This window comes from Triticum aestivum, chromosome 5A (assembly GCF_018294505.1).
Source record: "Triticum aestivum cultivar Chinese Spring chromosome 5A, IWGSC CS RefSeq v2.1, whole genome shotgun sequence".
NCBI classification, from domain to species: Eukaryota; Viridiplantae; Streptophyta; class Magnoliopsida; order Poales; family Poaceae; genus Triticum; species Triticum aestivum.
Genome location: NC_057806.1, coordinates 709,481,902 through 709,505,080, shown reverse-complemented (window position 1 = coordinate 709,505,080; position 23,179 = coordinate 709,481,902). Strand labels below are relative to the sequence as shown.

The window sequence follows — 23,179 nt, the reverse complement described above, 5'->3', positions numbered from 1 at the left end:
AAGAAAGCAATAGCAACATATTAAACAATCGGGTGCTAAGCTAATGGAATGGGTCATGTCAATCACATCATTCTCCTAATGATGTGATCCCATTAATCAAATGACAACACATGTCTATGGTTAGGAAACATAACCATCTTCGATTAACGAGCTAGTCAAGTAGAGGCATACTAGTGACTTTGGTTTGTCTATGTATTCACACAAGTATTATGTTTCCGAATAATACAATTCTAGCATGAATAATAAACATTTATCATGATATAAGGAAATAAGATAATAACATTATTATTGCCTCTAGGGCATATTTCCTTCAGTCTCCCACTTGCACTAGAGTCAATAATCTAGATTACACAGTAATGATTCTAACACCCATGGAGCTTTGGTGCTGATCATGTTTTGCTCGTGGAAGAGGCTTAGTCAACGGGTCTGCTATATTCAGATCCGTATGTATCTTGCAAATCTCTATGTGTCCCACCTGGACTAGATCCCGGATGGAATTGAAGCATCTCTTGATGTGCTTGGTTCTCTTGTGAAATCTGGATTCCTTTGCCAAGGCAATTGCACCAGTATTGTCACAAAAGATTTTCATTGGACCCGATGCACTAGGTGTGACACCTAGATCGGATATGAACTCCTTCATCCAGACTCCTTCGTTTGCTGCTTCCGAAGCAGCTATGTACTTCGCTTCACATGTAGATCCCGCCACAACGCTTTGTTTAGAACTGCACCAACTGACAGGTCCACCGTTTAATGTAAACACGTATCCGGTTTGCGATTTAGAATCGTCCGGATCAGTGTCAAAGCTTGCATCAACGTAACCATTTACGATGAGCTCTTTGTCACCTCCATATATGAGAAACATATCCTTAGTCCTTTTCAGGTATTTCAGGATGTTCTTGACCGCTGTCCAGTGATCCACTCCTGGATTACTTTGGTACCTCCCTGCTAGACTTATAGCAAGACACACATCAGGTCTAGTACACAGCATTGCATACATGATAGAGCCTATGGCTGAAGCATAGGGAACATCTTTCATTTTCTCTCTATCTTCTGCATTGGTCGGGGATTGAGTCTTACTCAATTTCACACCTTGTAACACAGGCAAGAATCCTTTCTTTGCTTGATTCATTTTGAACTTCTTCAAAACTTTGTCAAGGTACGTGCTTTGTGAAAGTCCAATTAAGCGTCTTGATCTATCACTATAGATCTTAATGCCCAATATGTAAGCAGCTTCACCGAGGTCTTTCATTGAGAAACTCTTATTCAAGTATCCTTTTATGCTATCCAGAAATTCTATATCATTTCCGATTAGCAATATGTCATCTACATATAATATCAGAAATGCTACAGAGCTCCCACTAACTTTCTTGTAAATACAGGCTTCTCCAAAAGTCTGTACAAAACCAAATGCTTTGATCACACTATCAAAGCGTTTATTCCAACTCCTAGAGGCTTGCACCAGTCCATAAATGGATCGCTGGAGCTTGCACACTTTGTTAGCTCCCTTTGGATCGACAAAACCTTCCGGCTGCATCATATACAACTCTTCTTGCAGAAATCCATTCAGGAATGAAGTTTTGACATCCATTTGCCAAATTTCATAATCATAAAAAGCGGCAATTGCTAATGTGATTCGGACAGACTTAAGCATCGCTACGGGTGAGAAGGTCTCATCGTAGTCAATCCCTTGAGCTTGCCGAAAACCTTTTGCGACAAGTCGAGCTTTGTAGACAGTAATATTACCTTCAGCGTCAGTCTTCTTCTTGAAGATCCATTTATTCTCAATTGCTTGCCGATCATTGGGCAAGTCAACCAAAGTCCATACTTTGTTCTCATACATGGATCCCATCTCAGATTTCATGGCTTCAAGCCATTTTGCGGAATCTAGGCTCACTATCACTTCTTCCTAGTTCGTAGGTTCATCATGATCTAGTAGCATGACTTCCAGAACAGGATTACCGTACCACTATGGCGCAGATCTTACTCTGGTTGATCTATGAGGTTCAGTAGTATCTTGTTCTGAAGTTTCATGATCATTATCATTAGCTTCCTCACTAATTGGTGTAGGTGTCACAGAAACTGGTTTCTGTGATGTACTACTTTCCAATATGGGAGCAGGTACAGTTACCTCGTCAAGTTCTACTTTCCTCCCACTCACTTCTTTAGAGAGAAACTCCTTCTCTAGAAAGTTTCCGAATTTAGCAACAAAAGTCTTGCCTTCGCATCTGTGATAGAAGGTGTATCCAATAGTTTCCTTTGGATATCCTATGAAGATACATTTCTCCGATTTGGGTTTGAGCTTATCAGGTTGAAGTTTTTTCACATAAGCATCGCAGCCCCAAACTTTCAAAAACGACAACTTTGGTTTCTTGCCAAACCACAGTTCATATGGCGTCGTCTCAACGGATTTTGATGGTGCCCTTTTTAACGTGAATGCGGCTGTCTCTAGAGCATATCCCCAAAACGATAGCGGTAAATCAGTAAGAGACCTCATAGATCGCACCATATCTAGTAAAGTACGATTACAACATTCAGACACACCATTACGCTGTGGTGTTCCGGGTGGCGTGAGTTGCAAAACTATTCCACATTGTTTTAAATGTGCACCAAACTCGTAACTCAAATATTCTCCTCCACGATCAGATCGTAGGAATTTTATTTTCTTGGTACGATGATTTTCAACTTATTCTGAAATTCTTTGAACTTTTCAAATGTTTCAGACTTATGTTTCATTAAGTAGATATACCCATATCTGCTTAAGTCATCTATGAAGGTGAGAAAATAACGATATCCGCCACGAGCCTCAACATTCATCGGACCACATACATCTATATGTATGATTTCCAATAAATCTGTTTCTCTCTCCATAGTACTGGAGAACGGTGTTTTTGTCATCTTACCCATAAGGCACAGTTCGCAAGTACCAAGTGATTCATAATCAAGTGGTTCCAAAAGCCCATCAGTATGGAGTTTCTTCATGCGCTTTATACCGATATGACCCAAACGGCAGTGCCACAAATAAGTTGCACTATCATTATCAACTCTGCATCTTTTGGTTTCAACACTATGAATATGTGTGTCACTACTATCGAGATTTAATAAGAATAGACCACTCTTTAAGGGTGCATGACCATAAAAGATATTACTCATGTAAATAGAACAACCATTATTCTCTAATTTAAATGAATAACCGTCTCGCATCAAACAAGATCCAGATATAATGTTCATGCATAACGCTGGCACCAAATAACAATTATTTAGGTCTAATACTAATCCCGAAGGTAGATGTAGAGGTAGCGTGCCGACTGCGATCACATCGACTTTGGAACCATTTCCCACGAGCATCGTCACCTCGTCCTTAGCCAATCTTCGCTTAATCCGTAGTCCCTGTTTCGAGTTGCAAATATTAGCAACAGAAGCAGTATCAAATACCCAGGTGCTACTGCGAGCATTAGTAAGGTACACATCAATAACATGTATATCACATATACCTTTGTTCACCTTGCCATCCTTCTTATCCGCAAAATACTTGGGGCAGTTCCGCTTCCAGTGACCAGTCTGCTTGCAGTAGAAGCACTCAGTTTCAGGCTTAGGTCCAGGTTTGGGTTTCTTCTCTTGAGTAGCAACTTGCTTGCTGTTCTTTTTGAAGTTCCCCTTCTTCTTCCCTTTGCCATTTTTCTTAAAACTAGTGGTCTTGTTGACCATCAACACTTGATGCTCCTTCTTGATTTCTACCTCCGCAGCTTTCAGCATTGCGAAGAGCTCGGGAATAGTCTTATCCATCCCTTGCATATTATAGTTCATCACGAAGCTCTTGTAGCTTGGTGGCAGTGATTGGAGAATTCTGTCAATGATGCAATCATCTGGAAGATTAACTCCCAATTGAATCAAGTGATTATTATACCCAGACATTTTGAGCATATGCTCACTGACAGAACTGTTCTCCTCCATCTTGTAGCTATAGAACTTATTGGAGACTTCATATCTCTCAATCCGGGCATTTGCTTGAAATATTAACTTCAACTCCTGGAACATCTCATATGCTCCATGACGTTCAAAACGCCGTTGAAGTACCGATTCTAAGCCGTAAAGCATGGCACACTGAACTATCAAGTAGTCATCAGCTTTGCTCTGCCAGACGTTCATAACATCTGGTGTTGCTCCAGCAGCAGGCCTGGCACCCAGCGGTGCTTCCAGGACATAATTATTCTGTGCAGCAATGAGGATAATCCTCAAGTTATGGACCCAGTCCATGTAATTGCTACCATCATCTTTCAACTTTGCTTTCTCAAGGAACGCATTAAAATTCAACGGAACAACAGCACGGGCCATCTATCTACAATCAAACATAAACAAGCAAGATACTATCAGGTACTAAGTTTCATGATAAATTTAGGTTTAATTAATCATATTACTTAAAGAACTCCCACATAGATAGACATCCCTCTAATCCTCTAAGTGATTACATGATCCAAATCAACTAAACCATGTCCGATCATCACGTGAGATGGAGTAGTTTCATTGGTGAACATCACTATGTTGATCATATCTACTATATGATTCATGCTCGACCTTTCGGTCTCCGCGTTCCGAGGCCATATCTGTATATGCTTGGCTCGTCAAGTATAACCTAAGTATTCCGCGTGTGCAACTGTTTTGCACCCGTTGTATTTGAACGTAGAGCCTATCACACCCGATCATCACGTGGTGTCTCAGCACGAAGAACTTTCGCAACGATGCATACTCAGGGAGAACACTTCTTGATAATTAGTGAGAGATCATCTTATAATGCTACCGTCAATCAAAGCAAGATAAGATGCATAAAAGATAAATATCACATGCAATCAATATAAGTGATATGATATGGCCATCATCATCTTGTGCTTGTGATCTCCATCTTCGAAGCACCGTCATGATTACCATCGTCACCAGCGCGACACCTTGATCTCCATCGTAGCATCGTTGTCGTCTCGCCAATCTTATGCTTCCACGACTATCGCTACCGCTTAGTGATAAAGTAAAGCATTACAGCGCGATTGCATTGCATACAATAAAGCGACAACCATATGGCTCCTGCCAGTTGCCGATAACTCGGTTACAAAACATGATCATCTCATACAATAAAATATAGCATCATGTCTTGACCATATCACATCACAACATGCCCTGCAAAAACAAGTTAGACGTCCTCTACTTTGTTGTTGCAAGTTTTACGTGGCTGCTACAGGCTTAAGCAAGAACCAATCTTACCTATGCATCAAAACCACAACGATAGTTTGTCAAGTTGGTGCTGTTTTAACCTTCGCAAGGACCGGGCGTAGCCACACTTGGTTCAACTAAAGTTGGAGAAACTGTCACCCGCTAGCCACCTTTGTGCAAAGCACGTCGGGAGAACCGGTCTCGCATAAGCGTACGCGTAATGTCGGTCCGGGCCGCTTCGTCCAACAATACCGTCGAACCAAAGTATGACATGCTGGTAAGCAGTATGACTTATATCGCCCACAACTCACTTGTGTTCTACTCATGCATATAACATCAACACATAAAACCTAGGGTCGGATGCCACTGTTGGGGAACGTAGTAATTTCAAAAAAATTCCTACGCACACGCAAGATCATGGTGATGCATAGCAATGAGAGGGGAGTGTGTTATCTACGTACCCTTGTAGACCGACAGCGGAAGCGTTAGCACAACGCGGTTGATGTAGTCGTACGTCTTCACGGCCCGACCAATCAAGCACCGAAACTACGGCACCTCCGAGTTCTAGCACACGTTCAGCTCGATGACGATCCCCGGACTCCGATCCAGCAAAGTGTCGGGGAAGAGTTCCGTCAGCACGACGGCGTGGTGACGATCTTGATGTACTACCGTCGCAGGGCTTCACCTAAGCACCACTACAATATTATCGAGGATTATGGTAGAAGGGGGCACCGCACACGGCTAAGAATATGATCACGTGGATCAACTTGTGTGTCTAGGGGTGCCCCCTGCCCCCGTATATAAAGGAGCAGGGGGAGGTGCGGCTGGCCAGGAGGAGGGCGTGCCAGGAGGAGTCCTACTCCCACCGGGAGTAGGATTCCCCCCTTTCCTAGTTGGAATAGGATTCGGGAGGGGGAAAGAGGAGAGAGAGAAGGAAGGGGGGCGCCGCCCCCCTCTCCTTGTCCTATTCGGACTAGGGGGGAGGGGCGCGCGGCCCAGCCCTGGCCACCTCTCCTCTCTTCCACTAAAGCCCACTAAGGCCCATATACCTCCCGGGGGGTTCCGGTAACCTCCCGGTACTCCGGTAAAATCCCGATTTCACCCGGAACACTTCCGATATCCAAATATAGGCTTCCAATATATCAATCTTTATGTCTCGACCATTTCGAGACTCCTCGTCATGTTCGTGATCACATCCGGGACTCCGAACAAACTTCGGTTCATCAAAATGCATAAACTCATAATATAACTGTCATCAAAACCTTAAGCGTGCGGACCCTACGGGTTCGAGAACAATGTAGACATGACCGAGACACGTCTCCGTCAATAACCAATAGCGGAATCTGGATGCTCATATTGGCTCCCACATATTCTACAAAGAACTTTATCGGTCAGACCGCATAACAACATACGTTGTTCCCTTTGTCATCGGTATGTTACTTGCCCGAGATTCGATCGTCGGTATCTCAATACCTAGTTCAATCTCGTTACCGGCAAGTCTCTTTACTCGTTTCGTAATACATCATCTTGCAACTAACTCATTAGTTGTAATGCTTGCAAGGCTTATGTGATGTGCATTACCGAGAGGGCCCAGAGATACCTCTCCGACAATTGGAGTGACAAATCCTAATCTTGAAATACGCCAACCCAACATGTACCTTTGGAGACACCTGTAGAGCTCCTTTATAATCACCCAGTTACGTTGTGACGTTTGGTAGCACACAAAGTGTTCCTCCAGCAAATGGGAGTTGCATAATCTCATAGTCATAGGAACATGTATAAGTCATGAAGAAAGCAATAGCAACATATTAAACGATCGGGTGCTAAGCTAATGGAATGGGTCATGTCAATCACATCATTCTCCTAATGATGTGATCCCATTAATCAAATGACAACACATGTCTATGGTTAGGAAACATAACCATCTTCGATTAACGAGCTAGTCAAGTAGAGGCATACTAGTGACGTTTGGTTTGTCTATGTATTCACACAAGTATTATGTTTCCGGATAATACAATTCTAGCATGAATAATAAACATTTATCATGATATAAGGAAATAAAAAAATAACATTATTATTGCCTCTAGGGCATATTTCCTTCAAACCCAACAGACACTTTCGGAGATACCCGTAGTGCACCTTTATAGCCACCCAGTTACGTTGTGACGTTTGGCACACCCAAAGTATTCCTACGGTATCCGGGAGTTGCACAATCTCATGGTCTAAGGAAAAGATACTTGACATTAGAAAAGCTCTAGCAGACGAACTACACGATCTTGTGCTATGCTTAGGATTGGGTCTTGTCCATCACATTTTTCCCTTAATGATGTGATCCCGTTATCAATGACATCCAATGTCCATTGTCAGGAAACCATGACCATCTGTTGATCAACGAGCTAGTCAACTAGAGGCTGACTAGGGACATGTTGTGGTCTATGTATTCACACATGTATCATGATTTCCAGATAATACAATTATAGCATGAACAATAGACAATTGTCATGAACAAGGAAATATAATAATAACCATTTTATTATTGCCTCTAGGGCATATTTCCAACAGTCTCCCACTTGCACTAGAGTCAATAATCTAGTTGCATTGTGATGAATCGAACACCCATAGAGTTCTGGTGATCTACGACATACAGGTCCGTATGCACTTTAAAAATATTTGTGTCTCCATTTTGAACATTTTCATGAATGGAGTTGAAGCGGCGCTTGATATGCCTGGTCTTCATGTGAAACCTGGTCTCCTTGGCAAGGGCAATAGCTCCAATGTTGTCATAGAAGAGAGTCATCGGGCCCGACGCATTGGGAATAACTCCTAGGTCGGTAATGAATTCCTTCATCCAGATTGCTTCTTGTGCTACCTCCGAGGCTGCCATGTACTCCACTTCACATGTAAATCCAGCCATGACGCTTTTCTTGCAACTACACCAGTTGACTGCCCCACCATTCAAAATATACACGTATTCGGTTTGTGACTTGGAGTCATCCAGATCTGTATCGAAGCTAGCATCGACGTAACCCTTTACAATGAGCTCTTCGTCACCTCCATAAACGAGAAACATATCCTTAGTCCTTTTCTGGTACTTCAGGATATTCTTGACCGTTGTCCAGTGTTCCATGCCAGGATTACTTTGGTACCTTCCTACCAAACTTACGGCAAGGTTTACATCAGGTCTGGTACACAGCATGGCATACATAATAGACCCTATGGCCGAGGCATAGGGGACGACACTCATATTTTCTCTATCTTCTAACATGGTCGGGCATTGAGCCGTGCTCAATCTCATACCTTGCAATACAGGCAAGAACCCCTTCTTGGACTGATCCATATTGAACTTCTTCAATATCTTGTCAAGGTACGTACTTTGTGAAAGGCCAATGAGGCGTCTCGATCTATCTCTATAGATCTTGATGCCTAATATATAAGCAGCTTCTCCAAGATCCTTCATTGACAAACACTTGTTCAAGTAGGCCTTTATGCTTTCCAAGAATTCTATATCATTTCCCATCAATAGTATGTCATCCACATATAATATGAGAAATGCTACAGAGCTCCCACTCACTTTCTTGTAAACACAGGCTTCTCGATAAGTCTGCATAAACTCAAACGCTTTGATCATCTCATCAAATCGAACATTCCAACTCCGAGATGCTTGCACCAGCCCATAGATTGAGCGTTGGAGCTTGCACACCTTGTCAGCATTCTTAGGATCGACAAAACCTTCTGGATGCATCATATACAATTCTTCCTTAAGGAAACCATTAAGGAATGTCGTTTTGACGTCCATTTGCCATATATCATAATCATAGAATGCGGCAATTGCTAACATGATTCGGACGGACTTCAGCTACGCTATGGGTGAGAAAGTCTCATCGTAGTCAACCCCTTGAACTTGTCGATAACCTTTAGCGATAAGCCGATCCTTATAGATGGTCACATTACCATCCGCATCTGTCTTCTTCTTAAAGATCTATTTATTTTCTATGGCTCACCGATCATCAGGCAAGTCCATCAAAGTCCATACTTCGTTTTCATACATGGATCCTATCTCAGATTTCATGGCTTCCATCCATTTGTCGGAATCTGGGCCCGACATTGCTTCTTCATAGTTCGAAGGTTCACCATTGTCTAACAACATGATTTCCAGGACAGGGTTGCCGTACCACTCTGGTGCGGAACGTGTCCTTGTGGACCTACGAAGTTCAGTAGCAACTTGATCTGAAGTTTCATGATCATCATCATTAACTTCCTCTCTAGTCCGTGCAGGCACCTCAGAAATATTTTCTTAAGCTGAGCCACTCTCCGGTTCAAGAGGCAATACTTCATCAAGTTCTACTTTCCTCCCACTTACTTCTTTCGAGAGAAACAATTTCGAGAGAAACTCTTTCTCTAGAAAGGATCCATTCTTGGCAACAAAGATCTTGCCTTTGGATCTAAGGTAGAAGGTATACCCAATAGTTTCCTTAGGGTATCCTATGAAGACGCATTTTTCCGATTTGGGTTCGAGCTTTTCAGGTTGAAGTTTCTTGACATAAGCATCGCATCCCCAAACTTTCAGAAATGACAGCTTAGGTTTCTTACCAAACCACAATTCATACGGTGTCGTCTCAACGGATTTCGATGGAGCCCTATTTAAAGTGAATGTGGCAGTCTCTATAGAATAACCCCAAAATGACAGCGGTAGATCGGTAAGAGACATCATAGATCGTACCATATCCAATAGAGTGCGATTACGACGTTTGGACACACCATTACGCTGAAGTGTTCCAGGCGTCGTGAGTTGTGAAACAATTCCGCATTTCCTTAAGTGTGTGCCAAATTCGTGACTCGAATATTCTCCCCACTGATCTGATCGTAAGAACTTGATTTTCCTGTCACGTTGATTCTCAACCTCACTTTGAAATTCCTTGAACTTTTCAAAGGTCTCGGACTTGTGTTTCATTAAGTAGACATACCCATATCTACTCAAGTCATCAGTGAGGGTGAGAACATAACGATAGCCTCCGCGAGCCTCAACACTCATTGGACCGCATACATCAGTATGTATGATTTCCAATAAGTTGGTTGCTCGCTCCATTGTTCCAGAGAACAGAGTCTTGGTCATTTTGCCCATGAGGCATGGTTCGCATGTGTCAAATGATTCGTAATCAAGAGACTCCAAAAGTCCATCTGCATGGAGTTTCTTCATGTGTTTGACATCAATGTGACCAAGGCGGCAATGCCACAAGTATGTGGGGCTGTCATTATCAACCTTACATCTTTTGGCATTCACACTATATATGAATATGTGTAACATCACGTTCGAGATTAAATGAGAATAAACCATTGACCAGCGGCACATGACCATAAAACATGTCTCTCATATAAATAGAACAACCATTATTCTCAGATTTAAATGAGTAGCCATCTCATATTAAACGAGATCCAGATACAATGTTCATGCTCAAAGCTGGTACTAAATAAAAATTATTGAGGTTAAAAACTAATCCCGTAGGTAAATGTAGAGGTAGCATGCCGACGACGATCACATCGACCTTTGAACCATTCCCGACGCGCATCGTCACCTCGTCCTTCGCCAGTCTCCGTTTATTTCGCAGCTCCTGTTTTGAGTTACAAATATGAGCAACCGCACCGGTATCAAATATGAGCAACCACACCGGTATCAAATACGAGCGCTGGTTAGGTACACATCAATAACATGTATATCATATATACCTTTGACATTGCCGGCTTTCCTATCCGCTAAGTACTTGGGGCAGTTCCGCTTCCAGTGACCGTTTCCCTTGCAATAAAAGCACTCGGTCTTAGGCTTGGGTCCATTCTTTGTCTTCTTCCCGTCAGCTTGCTTACCGGGCGCGGCAACTCCCTTGCCGTCCTTCTTGAAGTTCTTTTTACCCTTGCCTTTCTTGAACTTAGTGGTTTTATTCACCATCAACACTTGATGTTCCTTTTTGATTTCCACCTCCGTTGATTTCAGCATTGAATATACCTCAGGAATGGTCTTTTCCATCCCCTACATATTGAAGTTCATCACAAAGCTCTTGTAGCTAGGTGGGAGCGACTAAAGGATTCTGTCAACGACCGCATCATCCGGGAGGTTAACTCTCAGCTGAGACAAGCGGTTGTGCAACCCAGACATTTTGAGTATGTGCTAGCTGACGGAACTATTATCCTCCATCTTACAAATGTAGAACTTGTCGGAGACTTCATATCTCTCAACCCAGGCATGAGCTTGGAAAACCATTTTCAGCTCTTGGAACATCTCATATGCTCTGTGTTGCTCAAAACGCTTTTGGAGCCCCGGTTCTAAGCTGTAAAGCATGCCGCACTAAACCGGGGAGTAATCATCACTGTGCGTCTGTCAGGCGTTCATAACATCTTGTTCTGCTAGGAAAACAGGTGCTTCACCTAGCGGTGCATCAAGGACATATACTTTCTTGGCAACTATGAGGATATCCTTAGATTACGGACCCAGTACGTGTAGTTGCTGCCATCGTCTTTCAGCTTGGTTTTCTCTAGGAACGCGTTGAAATTGAGGGCAACATTAGCGTGGGCCATTTGATCTACAAGACATATTGCAAAGCTTTTTAGACTATGTTCATGATAATTAAGTTCATCTAATCAAATTATTTAATGAACTCCCACTCAGATAGACATCCCTCTAGTCATCTAAGTGATACATGATCCGAGTCAACTAGGCTGTGTCCGATCATCACGTGAGATGGACTAGTCATCATCGGTGAACATCTTCATGTTGATCTTATCTTCTATATGACTCATGTTTGACCTTTCGGTCTTTCGTGTTCCGAGGCCATGTCTGTACATGCTAGGCTCGTCAAGTCAACCTAAGTGTATTGCGTGTGTAAATCTGGCTTACACCCGTTGTATGCGAACGTTAGAACCTATCACACCCAATCATCACGTGGTGCTTCGGAACAACAGACCTTAGCAATGGTGCACAGTTAGGGGGAACATTTTCTTGAAATTATTGCGAGGGATCATCTTATTTATGCTACCGCCGTTCTAAGCAAATAAGATGTAAAACAAGATAAACATCACATGCAATCAAATAGTGACATGATATGGCCAATATCATTTTGCTCCTTTTGATCTCCATCTTCGGGGCGCCATGATCATCATTGTCACCGGCATGACACCATGACCTCCATCATCATGATCTCCATCATCGTGTCTTCATGAAGTTGTCTCGCCAACTATTACTTCTACTACTATGGCTAACGGTTAGTGATAAAGTAAAGTAATTACATGACGTTTATGTTGACACGCAGGTCATAAATAAATTAGGACAACTACTATGGCTCCTGCAGGTTGTCATACTCATCGACATGCAAGTCGTGATTCCTATTACAAGAACATGATCAATCTCATACATCACATATATAGTTCATAACATCCTTTTGGCCATATCACATCACACGGCATATGCTGCAAGAACAAGTTAGACGTCCTCTAATTGTTGTTGCAAGTTTTTTACGTGGCTGCTATAGGTTTCTAGCAAGAACGTTTCTTACCTACGCCAAAACCACAACGTGATATGCCAATTTCTATTTACCCTTTATAAGGACCCTTTTCATCGAATCCTATCCGACTAAAGTGGGAGAGACAGACACCCGCTAGCCACCTTATGCAACTAGTGCATGTCAGTCGGTGGAACTAGTCTCACGTAAGCGTACGTGTAAGGTCGGTCCTGGCCGCTTCATCCCACGATGCCGCCGAATCAAGATAAGACTAGTAACAGCAAGTAAATTGACAAAATCGACGCCCACAACAACTTGTGTTCTACTCGTGCATAGAAACTACGCACAGACCTAGCTCATGATGCCACTATTGGGGATCGTTGCAGAAATTAAAAAAATTCTACGCATCACCAAGATCAATCTATGGAGTAACTAGCAACGAGAGAGAAGGGAGTGCATCTTCATACCCTTGAAGATCGCGAGTCGGAAGCGTTGCAAGAACGCGGTTGGAGGAGTCGTACACGTAGCGATTCAGATCGCGACCGAATCCGATCTAAGCACTGAACAACGGCGCATCCGCGTTCAACACACGTGCAGCCCGGTGACGTCTCCCACGTCTTGATCCAGCAAGGAGGAGGGATAGGTTGAGGAAGAAGGCTCCAACAGCAGCACGACGGCGTGGTGGTGATGGAGTGGCAATTCTCCGAAAGGGCTTCGCCAAGCTCACGCGGAGGAGGAGAGGTGTTGGGGAGGGGAGGGGCTGCGCCTTGGATGTGGTGCTGCAGCCCTCCCCTCGCCGCTCTATTTATAGGGACAAGGGGGAAGGGGGCCGGCCCCTCTAGATGAGATCTAGGGAGGCGGCGGCCAAGGGGGAGGGGGCTTGCCCCCCAAGCAAGGGTGGCGCCCCCCTTTAGGGTTCCCCCCAAACCCTAGGCGCATGGGCCCTAGGATGGGATGGCGCCCAGCCCACTAGGGGCTGGTTCCCTTCCACCTACAGCCCATAAGGCCCTCCGGGGTAGGTTGACCCCCGGACCCCCTCCGGTGGTCCCGGTACGATACCGGCATACCCCCGAATATTTCTGGTGACCGTATGATGACTTCCCATATATAAATCTTCACCTCCGGACTATTCCGGAACTCCTCGTGACGTCCGGGATCTCATCCGGGACTCCGAACAACATTCGGTAATCACATGCAAATCTTCCTAATAACCCTAGCGTCATCGAACCTTAAGTGTGTAGACCCTACGGGTTCGGGAACCATGCAGACATGACCGAGACAACTCTCCGGCCAATAACCAACAGCGGGATCTGGATACCCATGTTGGCTCCCACATGTTCCACGATGATCTCATCGGATGAACCACGATGTCGAGGATTCAAGCAATCCCGTATACAATTCCCTTTGTCAATCGGTATGTTACTTGCCCGAGATTCGATCGTCGATATCCCAATACCTCGTTCAATCTCGTTACCGGCAAGTCACTTTACTCGTTCCGTAACACATCATGTCGTGACCAACCTTTTAGTCACATTGAGCTCATTACGATGATGTCTTACCGAGTGGGCCCAGAGATACCTCTCCGTCATACGGAGTGACAAATCCCAGTCTCGATTCGTGCCAATCCAACAGACACTTTCGGAGATACCCGTAGTGCACCTTTATAGCCACCCAGTTACGTTGTGACGTTTGGCACACCCAAAGTATTCCTACAGTATCCGGGAGTTGCACAATCTCATGGTCTAAGGAAAAGATACTTGACATTAGAAAAGCTCTAGCAGACGAACTACACGATCTTGTGCTATGCTTAGGATTGGGTCTTGTCCATCACATATTTCCCTTAATGATGTGATCCCGTTATCAATGACATCCAATATCCATAGTCAGGAAACCATGACCATCTGTTGATCAACGAGCTAATCAACTAGAGGCTCACTAGGGACATGTTCTGGTCTATGTATTCCCACATGTATCACGACTTCCGGATAATACAATTATAGCACGAAAAATAGACAATTATCATGAACAAGGAAATATAATAATAACCATTTTATTATTTCCTCTAGGGCATATTTCCAACAGGGAGTGCGGCCGCAGCGCGGGGACGGAGAGGGCGAGCGCCTCCGCGAGCGCCAGTCCCTAGAAGCCGCGGGGCGGGGGGAGCGGGACAGGCCCCGGGAGCCGCGGCGAGCCGGGGAGCGGCGCTCATGACGGCGTCCGTCACGGAGCGTGCGCAGCTCCCGCCGGAGCTCCTCCTCCCGGCACAAGGCATCAGGGGAGGGGCGGGCCTCCTCGTGCCGGTCAACCGAGCGCCGTTTGGGGCGGGACGCCCCGTCGTCCCACTCGCGCGGCATAGCCAGGAACGGCGAGGGGGAGGGGAGGGCGGGGGAGAGGCGAACACCGAGGGAGGCTGGACGGAGGAGGCGACAGGTCGGGGAGAGGAGGGAGCAGGCAGGGTCGGGGGAGGCGGCGGTGGGAGGAACTGAGGCGGACGGAAGGCCACCTGGGAGCCAGATTGATGCCGTCAGAGGCCTGGATCTAGGGCACGAAGCCAACCCAGGAGCAGCCGGCCGGTCCGGCGGATGGGGCGGGGGCCCAGGATCGGGGAGCCGAGGATGGGCCGGGCCACGGCCCAGGAGGCCGTCCGCAGGTGAGGCGCGGGCCAGTAGGTCGTCCGCACGCGAGGCGCGGCCCAACGAGCGAGGAGGAGCCTCGGTCCGTAGGGTTTCCCCCCGGGGAGCCGGACTCGCCGCCGTCGCTGCCGCCGGCGACCCGGCCGCAGGGACCAACCACGGACTATGCCAGGGAATGGATGCCCGGAAGCACAGCGTGGAGGAGCCGAAAGAGGCAATGAAAGGGCGGAAGAGCGATGCGCGTACCACCGGAGCCGCGGGGAGGAAATCACGGCGAGCCACCGGCAGGGCCGGAGACGCCGGGCTTCCGCAGACCACCGAGCGGCGCCACGACGAGCGAGCACGGCCCTGGTCGGAGCGGCCAGCCACCCCCCCCCCCCCCAAGACCGCGGCCGACGGCGACGAACCCCTCCCGTGCGCAAGGACGTGCCTTGAATCCCACCCGCCCGAGTCGAGCTCGAGGGCGGCGTCGGCGTCCGCGGCGGCCGCGAGCCTGCGACCGAACCCCTCACGTGGGGGGCTGAGCCACCGGCCCGGCTGGGCCTAGCGGAGCGACGGGAAGCGACGGGCAGGGGAGAGGGGTGTCTAGTCAAGGGAGACAGCGGCTCCTTGTCGGCCAGATCGGCCCAGCGCACGCGAGGGACGGGGGCCGGGGCGGGCGAAGGGAGGGGAAGGACGAACACGTCGCTAGGCGTCGGTGAGGCGGGGGGAGCTCGGACACCGGGGGGACGCCGGAGCCCGGGGAGGCGGCGGGGGCGTCGACCAACGGAGGCGGGGGCGAGCCGCCACCGCAGTCGCTAGGGCGCACAGCAGCCATCTTTAAGCGTCAATTAGCCCCGGATCATCCTGGTTTATTAGCCCCCCTCATATTTAGTGTCATACTTTGACCATGATTTTAACTAAGAAAAATATAAGTTATACATATCAAGAATAATATCAACGAAAACTATGTTTAAATATGAATCAAATGATATAATTTTTTTATAAAATGCGTTAATATTTTATTAGTTAAATCTATGATCCAACTTTAACATAAAATACAAAGAAGACTAATAAATCGAGACGGAGATAGTACACGCATAACAACTGTAGTTTCCTAACAGTGTTATACATGTGGCCCACATGTCCTGAGCTCCCTGTGGCTTAGTCCACGTAGCTGGCCTTCGGGGCCTTTTCTTGACCGAACCAGAAGAGATTCTTCTTAGTGCAAAACCATGGGGATTCTCTTCCCTGAACTGGCTGAGTTTTTTTATTATACGCATGACTTATTGCAACAAAATAGCTATTTTATTAACACAAATATTAACAACATAAAGTATAACTTTAGTTTTATGAGCTGTATAAACAATTGTCTGTTCTACCCAACAACTGTAGTGGGTGGCGAGTTACTATACAAGTTTGCAGATGAAAAGGAGGAGATGCATAGAGGCAAACAAACAGGAAGCAACGGTTAGGATGTTGTTAGAGTATCTCCAGCCGCGTCCCAGAAAGGCCTCCCCAGCCGAGATTTTCGCGTCGGCGCAGAAAAATCAGCCCAGTCGCGCCCTCATAAGCCCGATTTTCGCCGACCTAGGCCGAAATTAACGCCGGCGGACCCAGGCCGAACCCGGCGCGCTGGGGGCGCTCGGGGACGCCAGGGCGAGCGGTTTTGGCGCGAAAGAGTCGTGGGCCCGCCGCATCAGGGACACCGCGCGTCGTCTTCCCCCCCACGCCTCGGTTTCCCGCGGGGAATCAATGGCAAAGCTGCCGCGGGTCAGCCTTACCATTGATTCCTCACGGGCGGCGCGTCACGGGACGGCGCCGATGCCTCCCCTCCCTCGCACGCGTACACACGGGCGCGACGCGGCTATAGAAAGCCAGCGGCTTCCCTCGCCTCTGGCCACACCAGCCCTAGCCCTAGCCGCCCTAGCCGCCGAGCTCTGCCTCTCCCGAGAGCCGCCGCCGAGCCCCCCTCTCCCGAGCACCGCCGTCGAGCCCTCGCTCTCCCTCCCTCTCCCGATGGCCGATCGTTTCCCCGGAGATGAGGCGGCGGCCAACGGCTTCGGCCGCCGCTCGCTCCGCGAACAGGAGTCTTGGCTCCTGTTCCAGGCGAACATCCCGGCGCCGCCGGACATGCGCGCCGGGCCGACGGGCTGGAAGCTCGGCAACGGGGGAGTGCCCATTCCCCCGTTGCCCGACGCCGTGGCCAAACCCGGGTACTTCGCGGAGGAGGTCGACGTCGTGCGCGCCTCCCTCACCGCCGCCCAACTCTCCCTCCCCCAGTACGCCGCCGACAACCATGCGGCTTGGGAGGCGTACTTCGAGCGCCGTCAGCAGCAGCGGCTGGCGTCCACCAACGGCGCGGCGATGGTCGGCGGCATGAAGAACAGCGAGGGGCGCCGCCTGTGGTGGGGCGTCCCCGGCCGCACACTCGAGGGCGTGCTAACGCACCTCGAGGGCGGCAACGACCTGCCGTTGGCGTACCCCCCAGCGAGGGCGGCCGCCCAGGTGCACCACCGACGCGACGGGCCATGGGGGCCAATCGGCTCCTCCTCTTCTTCCTCCTCCTCGCGCTCTTCCTAGCACTCCTCCGGCACTCCGGCGCTGCTCGGCGTCAAGGCCGAGCCCACGGCGGAGTCGCCGCTCGGCCGGCGCACTCGCAGCGCCGGCATCGTGATCAACGGGGCTCGCCGCCGTGAAGATGGAGCACGGCGAGGTCAAGCGCGATGATGACGCGGCCCTTGAATGGGCACGCCAGGACTCCCTCAAGATGGCGATGGAGCGTCAGTGCGCCGCCGGGGCCGCGACGAAGTAGAAGTCGTCGTCATCGACGACAGCGACGACGACGACGCGCCGCCGCCGCCACCAGTCCGTCATGGCGACGCCGGGTCCAGCAGGGGCGTCAGCGTCAAGGAGGAGAAGGTCGACGACGAGGATGGCGGCGACAACGGCGACTACTCGGTGTTCAGCAAGTTTCTTTTAGATTAGTTTATTATATATTTGCTATGTAATGAAAATCGGCGAACTTTGTCCAAATATATGCCCAAGTTGGCCCAAATTTGGCGTGTTTAGCCGAACTTCGCCGAACTGTGCCAAAATTTGCTATACTTTTTTTATTTAATCACGCCTGGGGGCGGCCCTGGGGTCGGCGGCTGGGGACCAACTCGCCCCTAGGCCCATGTTTTGCGCCGGCTCACCCCCAGGCAGCGATTTTAGGCGCCCCTTGGGGGGCCAACGGCTGGAGATGCTCTTACAGTACAAAAGCATGTGTGATACAAGAGAGGTAATGATATCTATCCTAAGATTTTAAGTTCATATTAAGATAAATCAGGTTACAGCGGAGCAATTTGTGTTCACCCAAAAAGCCGTGTACTCATTTGGTATTTGTTTTGAGATCATGGATGAACCCAGACTAGCAATAATAACATAAGCTGAATAATTGTTTTATCCGATGCTAATAGCTAAGCAAACAAATCATGGAGATGGATCAAATCAATATTACGCTAATTTCTGAATAATAAGAGTAACAAGATAACTATTTCAGAGAAGACATGTTTGATAAACAAGCATGTATCTTTGCAGGTTAAGGCGCATTACATCACACATGATGACATTCTTGTTGGTCTTGTAAACTTGATAAAGAAGCTCAAAATAAAGAGAATTGTCATCGGTTCAAGGTGAGATCTTAAATGAACTCATCCCCCAAAAAAGAGCATTCCCTTTTGATATATGTTACTTGAGTAACATGTACACAATAAATGTATTAAGTTTCATGCATAAACCAGTAGAACCAAAAGTCCAAACTTCAACAACCCCTCTCACGTGTGGCTGGATAAGGCCTAACATGGACAAAAGGAGTGCAAGCAATTTTTTACTTAAATTCCTAAAACTGATATTTGAACCCAAGACCTCTTGGCATTGATACCACATTAAGTTCATGGACCAGCCAGTTTACCCAAAAGACCGTAGACCAAACTGATGGAGAAGGGCGGGCACTCCCCTCACTTCTAGGCTTCTTCAGGCCTTGGACGTGCGATTGATGTAGGATGCAACTATTTCTATTTAATAGTGCGTTGTCTAGGCCTTGAATTTGAGTCTTGGCTCTGATGTCATATTAAGTATCATGCACCAACCAGTAGAACCAAAAGCCTGAACTGATGAAAAAGGTTGGGCAATCCACGTATACTTCAACAAAATGAATAGTACCTTAGCGCATATAACTGTATAACACTGAAGCAAGTTATGCAGGAAAATGGCAAAGCAAGAGGAGCTTCGCAAATGCTGTCGGGTTTGGGTCGTGCACAATGGAAAATACATGTCCACTAGGTATACTTTGTCTTAAGTCCATAACTGCAGATGAACTACTCTTGGTAACATCTGGATCAAATCCAGTAATTACTTGATGATCATTCCTAAGTGCAGTAATGATTATCTGAAGCATACGGGACACATTGGATATAGGAGGAGCTCTGATCTGTTGGCGTCTATACATGAGTTAACTCAGCTGACCGAGGAATCTGATGAATATGCAACACCACCAAGTGATTTTGTAAGTGACCTTTTAGTAAAGCATTACACACATTGTTATCCAAAAGAGCATTACACATATGCAAATACTAATAACTGTTCCAGTTTACAAGTTTATGACTATGGTTCAGAGTTTTGGTCCTAACTTGTGGTGTATTCTCAAGTATGTCTCATTTTAGACAGATGATATCATGAATGGGGACGGGGTTATTCAGATGGATGGTTTTGAATCAGCAAAGGTATAACTCATGGCGCTCAGGACAACTACTAAAACATGTCTTTCAGAAAATCTTCCCATAAACAAATATCCAGGGTTTTGTATTCTCTTTGCTCTCTCTTGCAAATATCCAGGGTTTTGTATTCCATGATGTACTATGTATTTGAGCTCAATGAAGATGGCACCTCAAGCGCCTTTTCCTGTTAAAAAAATGGCATTGTATTTGAATTCACTCTGCTTAAGCATGTTTGACCAGAACTATATTTACCACTGCTGCCACAAAGGCAGGTTGATGAACTATATGTGGTAAAAAAAACAAAGTGCTACCTATGACTTTTGAAATGTGCAATTTGCGTAAATAACATTAAGTTTTGCTACATTCCAGGATGATGTGCAGGAAGCTGAACAAGGTGTCGAGGAATCAAATGCTTATGAGGAGGAGGTGGAGATTTTTTCTGAAGATGGCGCTGATAAATCTGATGAGATACAGAGTGCCAGAAATATTTCTGAAGAAGCTGCAAAATTGATGGTAGAAGTCACATGATGCAACTTTTGTTACAGTCCATTCCTTTTGAAATGTGAAACGGTAGAGCTTGGACAGAAAAACATGGCTAGGTGAAGGTTCCAACATATGAGGACGATAACACATTCAAAATGAAATTAGTACTGACGAAGATAAGCTAGAGACGTTGCGTTTCACGAACAGAAAAATAGGTGATAGAAAATCATGGGAACAAGGTGTATATCACACAACATTGGTAGTTTGGTAAGTATGCAGCTTTTTGTTTTGTGCAGGATGAAATGGAGAAACTCCAAAGGAAATTAAAAGATCTGCAAGATGAGGCCTATAATCATGAACAAAGTATCTTGTCACCCAGAAAAGGGAATGTTTTGCTGAGGGAGAGGACCTTATCAAAAAAAGATACCCGGAGCTGCACATTCCAGATCACATTGTAGAGTTCCCCATGTCGCGTATTGAGGAAGCGACCAATAACTTCCACTCACAAAATCTCATAGGAGAAGGAGGCTATGGCGTCATAGTGGCCGTCAAGTTGTTGGGACCCCATGGTAAACAAGGTTTCCCAGAGTTTCAGCAGGAGGTAAATATATCGGGTCATTCATTTAACTGTCTGAGTATGCACACAGAATGGCTTAAGATTAACTGCAGAGCAATAAGCAAGTAGTCCACCCTAAAAAAAAGCAAGTAGTTCTTTCTGAACTGTAGTAGAATCCCGACAGGATCCCTGTTTCTTCACTTCTTTTATGAGAACTGTTTCCTCCTTTGCATATATAAAAGAACTTGCAGAAGTAGGTAACAGACCTGCATACCTGGCTACTTGGCGAGGCATCATGGACGCAGAAAGGTTTGTGCCCTTCTAGAATCTCCCCTGATTCATATAATACAATAACATAAATGAAAGAGTAATGAAAACAAGAATTAAAAAAAATTATTGAGTTGTGTGTTTCATAATTAACTAAATCTCACCAATTATAGAAATTAATTAACAATGTTTACATATTCCCCCCACCAAGAAACAAAAATAGAAAAGGTGAAAATAAAAAAGTTAAAAAGATCAAGTAAAAAAGAAAAATATAGAAAATAAAAAATAAAAAAATAACATTTAGAAGGAAAAGAACAACACAAAAAAGAAATGCAAAAAAAAGAATTGAGCGCTCATCTTCTTCGAGCTCCACCCTTTCGTACAACCCATATATAGCCCATGACAAAACCAAAAAAAATAAAAAAGGCCAGCATTCATAATAAAGCCCATACCAACCAAAAAGAAAAAATCAGCAATAATTAATATGGATTGTAGGGAGTATATCATACAAAGGCACATCATGGCTCCCTAAAAGACAGAAAAAATCTCACCATAGGTATGGTGGGACAAAAACAGACCTCAATAGATATGGAGTTGAATATGACTTAACTATTTCTCGGATGACTAAAAATCAGCGAGCCCGACATTAATCCAATAGATATGGAGTTGAATATGACTTAACTATTTCTCGGATGACTGAAAATCAATAAGGCCATTCAATTAATTTTTTTGCATGCAGCCTAGTAAATCGGGGCGTGGTTAGGTGGTTGGTGGCTAATGGATCTGAAAGAAGAGAGTAGAAAATAAATTCAATATTTTTGTAAGGCTATAAATATGAATTCAATTGATAGCTAACATTTATTTATTTTGATAAGTAATCACAGCAACAATAAAATGCCCTATTGCAGTTGCAATGCACATGCAATTATATATGTCTTTTTACACGGTATCGAGTCTACATAACATTTTAAAATTGACATGGACTATTTTGCTTTAAATAAAGATAAAAACCACTGGATTACATGTGTTATGCACACTCGAAAGAAAGAGTTCCAAATTCTTGATTCTTTGAGGGGGGGAGAAAATATCTCTGAAGCTACCAGGAAATTCGTTGAAAATTTTGTAAGTTTCGTATTTATGTGTGTACAATTTTTTGGGGGGAATATTCATGTGTGTACAATTAACCATATAATTTGTTTACCATATGTAGTCAACGTGTTTGTATTTTTTTGTCAGAGAGAGCAACTTGCAGGAGATATCCAAGATGCAAATGATAGTGCAATTATGCCGTTCCTCGATGTGTCTGCATGGCCTACAGTCCCGTACGACATGCCTCAACAAGAAGATGGGTGAGTTACATGTTGCATGTGCTTTCGAAATACATTAATTGATTTAGTGTTATCTTACTTAACGTGCTTTGAAAATTCCACTTGTGATTTTCGAACACAGGAACTCATGTGGGATGTTCGTCCTTCGCTGTTTTCAATACTAGGACGGAGAAAATTTTATAACTGCTATTTCTTAGGTGGGTACATCTTTAGTATGAAAAATTAGTACTCCCTCCATTCCCTTATACAAGGCCACAAACTCAAATTACAGGTACCAAGGTAAAATTTAATGACTGCTTTGCAAGTCCACTTTTCTTTTCGTTAACTGTGATCATTAATACGCCCTCATGCATGCAAGGAAGGAATTAGAAGGAAGTAGCACAGTGTCATTATGACTACATGCATGTAAGTATTAAAACAGTTGGTAGTACGAGAAAACATCATTAATTTTTGCATTGATTATAGTTAGTGGCTTTGTATAGATGCA

At 45.7% G+C, this 23,179-nt stretch overlaps 1 pseudogene; it reads left to right on the top strand.

Moving 5' to 3' along the window:
• The window catches only part of LOC123101867 (uncharacterized), a 40,312-nt pseudogene extending 17,595 nt beyond the window's left edge, over nucleotides 1-22,717 (top strand).
• Nucleotides 22,718-23,179: the final 462 nt, after the last annotated feature.